The sequence below is a fragment of the Anolis carolinensis genome, chromosome 5 (assembly GCF_035594765.1).
Source record: "Anolis carolinensis isolate JA03-04 chromosome 5, rAnoCar3.1.pri, whole genome shotgun sequence".
In the NCBI taxonomy this organism is placed as follows: Eukaryota; Metazoa; Chordata; class Lepidosauria; order Squamata; family Dactyloidae; genus Anolis; species Anolis carolinensis.
The window spans coordinates 198860970-198867593 of NC_085845.1; the positions used below are offsets into that span (position 1 = coordinate 198860970).

The following is a 6624-nucleotide window of genomic DNA, read 5'->3' on the forward strand; positions in this document are numbered from 1 at the left end:
TCTCACCTAATAGGGCTTACCCAAGACACTGTGCTGCTTGAGGCAGGGAAGAAAATGGCCAAATTAAGGCATACAGGTCTACATTCAGAAGAGGGATACCAAAACGGTCAATCTCCATGCGGAGTGGTGTAGGAAGCTGAATATGTTTATCCTGGAGAAGAGAAGGCAAAGAGGTGGCATGATAGCCATGTTTAAATATTTTAAAGGATCTCATATTGAAAATGGAACCAGCTTGTTCTCTGCTGGTCCAGAGAATAGAACACAGAGCAATGAATTAAAACTATAGGGGGGGGGGGGGATTCCACCTAATTATTGGGAAAAACTTTCTTATGGTCAGAGCTTTTCAACAGTGAGATACACTTCCTTAAATGTGATGGCATTTCTTCCTTTGGAGGTTTTTAATAGAATTTGTATGGCAATTGGCTGGGAATGCTTACAGTGTCTTGCTTCATGACAAAATGGGGTTGCAGTAGATGGCCCTTGGGATCTCTCACAACTTTATGATATTGTTTTTCTATGTTTCCATCTATCCAAGGTGTTGAGCCTATTATATGGATTGGGCTCATCATCTTGGCTAGTCCTTGCAAAAGTTTGAAATAAAGCTCGGAGAAGGTACAACAACCCATTGCCACACATAAGGCACCAGCTACCTTGGTCTAGACCAGTGGTTCCAACCTTTGGTTCTCCAGTTGTTTTGGATTCAAATCCCAAAAACCCCAGCCAGTTTCCCAGCTGTTAAGAATTGCAGGAGCTGAAGTCCAAAACACCTGGAGGACCATGTTAGTGTTTTTGTTGATATAGAGTGAAATGTTCAATCTATTGTTTGCTGTTGGATTGTATGTGTTTCATTCCGGCAAGCATTCCCGCAGTTGAGAGGTTAATTCTGGCCAGCCCTGATTGATTGCTAGGAGGGCAAATGGCAAGGTCTTCCACATGGAATGCAGAGGAGGTGCTTCCTGCACACAGTGAATGGACTTTGGAAAGAGACAGATGTTCTCCGTGTTTGTCCGAGTGGATGCAACATGTGTCCAGATAGTTTTGGTCAACTAGCAATGTAAATATTGTAAATAAAACCTTAGTGCCGCTGTCTTCAGCAGACATAAATCAATGAAGCTGTCGTTCTTTGTCAGTGCCACTTTCTCCGTTTGCAGAGTGATCTGGTGTGGTGAGCTGAGGGCTAGCTCATCAATCAAGTCGGGGTCGCCGATTCCCTGACAGACCAAAGGTTGGGAACCACTGCCCTAGGCAAAGGTAGCTGGTGATATTGTAGGAAGTATTACCCTATCATTAATTAAAATATAACTTCCATCGAATGAAACATGCTTCCATTTAAGCTTAGAACTCTAAATCTATTTGATCAAAATATTATTGGATGCAATGTAATGAAAATGTGGAATTTTTTTTAGAATTCTTTTTGATTCTGAGAGCATGTACAGCCCTAGGAACGGAAGGTGATTAAACATCAGAAGGCTATGATTTTATCAGGAGAGCTCACAGCTAGTGTCTCCCTCTCCTCTCTCTTTTTCACAGAATTATAATGTTGAATTGAGCTTTTAAGAAGCCTTTGCCTGCATACATACACCTGTCCATCCCTAACTCTGATGATGACATCAGTAACAACAGTATGTAGCAGGTGCAGAACATCATTGGAGAGAACATTGCTGACACAATAACATGGTCAAGAAGATGGTCTCTGAAAGCAAAGATGACTATAATGTCTCAAGGATGGAGAAAAGAGTTATTTGGGTAAATCTTACTGCTCTCTTCCACATATAACTTTTTCATGTTGTACTCTGCCATATGTTTTGAAGCAAGCAAGTATTCCAGCATTCCTTAGTTTGGGGAAAGCAGTATGGGCAATGCATTGGCCACTGTCCATAACATCAACAACACATTTCTTATTTTTCTAACCTTCGGCATCTCTTGGCTAATAGCTGCATTCTAGGATCATAATAGTTTGTATTAGAGTAGACTCATCAAAACAGTGGGATTCATGTAGGTGTTGACTCAACATTTAACTATTGACTGGGCATACTGTAGTTGAGATTCAGCCCTAGGAATGCTTATGCCAAGTCAAACTAGTCAATTTGGAAGAAACTAGCTAAAATTGCTTCATTAAAGAATGATTTTACATACGATATATGTAAAATTATAGATATAATTTATTTATTTGCCATATTTATACCCCGCCTTTCTCAACCCCAAAGGAAACTCAAGGTGGCTTTACACATAGGCAACTATTGGATGTGTTAAAAAACAATGTACAATTAAAATGAACATATTAAATAAAATTCGGAATACATTAAAACATTTTAAAACATCACCTTCACTATTAATCACACTATCCACAATCGTAATCCAGGCCATTCCAATAGTCATTACACACAATTCCATATATATCTATTGCACTACAGATTGTTCTCTGAAGGCTTGATGTATGCAAATGTGAGTAGATCAATAGGTACCATTTCGATGGAAAAGTAACAGCACTCCATGCAGTCATGCTGGCCACATGACTTAGGAGATGTCTACAGACAATGCCGGCTCTTCGGCTTAGAAACTGAGATGAGCACCAACCCCCAAAGCCGGATTCGACTAGATTTAGAGGTGTAAACCTTTACCTCTACTATAGCTATGCAGAAATAAACAGAAGTATTCTTCCTCAAATTGTTGGAGAAACTTTGCAAATTGCAAATCAAAGAATGGAGCAAGTCCTATGCTTCTGTTTTATTATTTCTTTTTCTCAACTAGGAAACAAATAACATTGGCTATCCTTTCCATCCTTCACTGGAGCCAATCCAAACCTAAGTGCGCAGCCACAAGTAATGTATAAGATGCTTCAGCCAAACCTATTATTGTCCTAGCTTGCCAAAGCTGACAGGGCCAAAGCCTTGGAAGGAACCCTGGAACGTACTCCGTATCCAAAGAAGGAAAGTTTCTCAAAGCAATAACCTCATCAGCAGTTCATTCCCCGAAGGGCTCAGTCAGTCCATTTGCTCACACGGCAGTAATTGAAAAGAAAGGAGCAAAAGTCTCCCTTTCTTGAAAAGGCCCTGGCTGGACAATAAATCCTCCCGACAGTGATAAATATAGGCATTTACTTGGGGAGAACAACCTCAATGCAACCCAGCATATTTATCGGCAAACTGCAGAATTGCTGCTATATCCTGTCAGCATTCCCATATCTTGCCTGATTCAATATTCTTGGGTACGGAGGTGCCAATTCACAGCCCTGCAACTTCCACTTGTATTTTCATGCAACTAAGTCCTTCTCCACCTTCATCTACCCAGCCTGTCTTCTTCTGAGAGCCATTAATAATATTTAATTTCTCCCCTTTGCCTAAAGGCAGCAAGAGGAGCAAGATGCAGTAGGAAGAAGCAGTATGTCAAGCTGGTGCAGGGCCTGGATGGGCGATCAAGAAGTTTCACCAAAGTGGAAGAGAGCAACAAGATCTCTGCTATTACAGAATCCATCACAAGGAACTAACCATCATGATGACCAGAGCCACAAGGAAAGTTAAAGAAATGCCAGACTTACATCATCCCAGAGATCAAGAATTCAAATACACCAGAGGTCAAGAATTCACAGAGATTAGGGACAATTTGAAAAGTGTTCCAAAAGTGAAAAGGCTGTGAATTAAGAAAACATACTATTTTAACCTAAGAGAACACCTCTCTAATTGTTTCCAACTTCTCAACTTCCACTAAAAGCATCTGGTGCAAATTCTATCATGCACACGGTTGTGCAGCATTGCTGTTTCAAAGCCAGGGCTGTGTAACAAACCCAACATGTAATTCAACATGTAATTTCACTTACACAGATTTATGCTACATGACTCTGGTGTATGGCCCCAACCTTTGTTTGCATATAACATTATTTTTGCCCATACATACTTTGCTTAACAATACATTATTTTCTAGCAAAACCATTAGTTCTGCATAAAGAATAGTCTCAAAATATGAACAAAATGGCACAAAAATGATTGCAGTCTCACCCAGCAGGACAGAGGAGGGACAGAGAAGAGTAAATCTAGGCAATTGTTCCGTATTCACAATAGCCACTTAATCATGATTGTGACAGTATTAACACAATTTACTGAGCATCAGCTGCATGGGGAGAAGGCGGTCATTTCTGATGGTGAATAGAGCACGGGTGAATGGTGTTTCCATCGGGTTCGGAGGGGCTAGACTAGGAGAGGTTACTCCATTAAGTAAGTATTGTTAAGTAAGTATTGTTAAGTTTCCTTATCTAAATAGATAATGGCTAAAGTATATTTAAACCACATCTACACTAAGGAGGTTAATCCAGGGTATTCCTTCCTCAAAATTGCCTCATATCCAGCACATAGCTGCTGAATCTGGAGACTAACATCCAAATGGTCCAACCCATCCTTGGGATGACCGATTGCTTTGTCACTGTCAACATCTTTCACTATCCACATAGCTCCATGTGAGTGTCTGGCTCTTGTGTGTTGCAGAGACATGAAAACTGGACACAGTGTGACGAGAGTTCTGACCTCATCAGATGTAACAACCCATGGCCTGTTTCTCCTCCTTTTCTAGTCTCACAGGTGCTCCATTCTGACAGTAACAAACATGACAGCCAGGCATTCGCAAGGAGCTCCATGACCAGTGGGGAGCAGCAGCATCATGGGATGAGCCATTCCTTTCCCCTGAGCTGATCAGAGTAATGGAAGAGTGATAGAGTGTCCATCTAGATCAGGAATGGGCAAACTTTGGCCCTGCAGGTGTTATGGACTTCAACTTCCACAATTCCTAATAGTCAGTAGGAGTTCAAAGCACCTGGAGGGCTGAAGTTTACCCATGCCTAATCTAGATAATGAGTTGGACGAAACAGATCCCATTCAGACTGCCATAAAATCCATGGATAGTCCAGAGTTTCCTGCAAATTCTGAAGTGTCCCACAACTTTGTCAAAAGTGAAGCAAAGGGCCGGGCTGTAGCGCAGCTGGCTAGTAACTAGCTGCCATAAATCACTACTGACCGAGTGGTCATGAGTTCGTAGCCTGGGTTGGGTTAAACCCCCAACCATTAAATAGCCCAGCTTGCTGTTTACCTATGCAGCCTGAAAGACAGTTGCATCTGTCAAGTAGGAAATTTAGGTACGCTTTATGCAGGATGTTAATTTAACTAATTTACAACACCATAAAACTGCCAGCAACATGCCGGAATGAATGAGGAAGTACAGTTACTAGTGGACGGTGAAGCAACAGCTCCCCCTGTGGCCGGAATCGTGAAGCTGGAAATGTTAAATGCCTCTGTGTGTGTCTATACTGTATGTTGATTGTCTGATGGCATTGAATGTTTGCCATATATATGTTCATTGTAATTTGCCCTGAGTCCCCTTCGGGGTGAGAAGGACAGAATATAAATACTGTAAATAAATAAATAGATAATTAAATAAAGGCAGGTGAAGGCAGACAATCCAGGATACTCGGTGGACACTCCCATGTGAAGACAGCCAGCACTGATTTCAGACAAGTATTTTTGTTCATGTAGAGTTAAATATATTTAGCTAAATGCATGGTGCAGAATATTGCCAATGATGACAACGACAACGACAATAAGTACAGTTGGCTTTCCATATCAATAGATTCAACAATCCACATCTTCAGTTTTTTAAATTTCAAAAAGCAAAACTTAATGTTTCCATTTTATATTAAGAATGCCACTTTGCTCTGTCATTGTATATAAGAGACTTGACCATTCACTGATTTTGGTATCCACAAAAGGTGCTGGAATCAAACCCTAACCAAGGTGCTTTCACTGTTGTAATGTGCCTGCAAATATGCAATATTAGTAAAGCTCTGCCTGCCAACATTGAGCCCTTATGTCTTAGAAACTACCACAGGTTCCCTGGCCATAGTTATGCAAAAAAGAGAGTCTTCTTTTGACCATCAAAACTATCCTCATCTTGGATGCTTTTTGGTCTATTTGATTTTCTTGTCTGCAGGAGAGTCTGCCGTGACACAGTTGGAGAAAGCCACGTCTCAGGCAGAGAGACGCTTTTCTTTATGAGCTATTGTCCCGCATCACTCCAGCAAATTCACTCAGCCTTCCCGAATGAATGGGTGGAAGGATGAATGAAATTACGCACACTACCTGCCTTGGCTTTCAGATGCCACTCAAAGCAGGTCGAGCGACAATGCTTGGTCAACATGGCGGGCTGCCACAGAGGCTCCCATTCAGCAGCCTGCCATCCCGGGTGCTGCTTTGTGTCAGGTGCATTGTTGGCCCCTGACAGTGACTGAGACGTTTGGCAATGACAATTTTTCTGCCTAATAGACGGCATCCTTTAGGGACTCTCTCTGGAAGGAATGAATATCATAAGCCAGAGTGCTTAGCAAAACTATCATTTCCTTCCTTTGCAGGCTAAGCAGAGTTGGGTCTTTGCCCTTCACCCAATGGGTTTTTATGGCCAAATGGGGACTCAACACTGGTCTCTAGCCTGGAGTGCAATGTTGAAACCACTGTTGATGTATTTTGGTGTAAGGGTGAAATGTTGAATCAAGTGTTTTGCTGTTGGGTTTTGCAACTGTGTATTCCGGCATGCTTTCCAGCAGCACACGGGTTAATGGCAGGCCAGCTTGAGTGATAGCCTGCC

At 41.7% G+C, this 6624-nt stretch overlaps 1 protein-coding gene across 1 annotated transcript in view; it reads right to left on the reverse strand.

The window, feature by feature from the left end:
- Window positions 1-6624, reverse strand: part of plxna4 (plexin A4) — a 612214-nt gene that overhangs the window by 317547 nt on the left and 288043 nt on the right. The gene's annotated exons all lie outside the window — the stretch shown is intronic.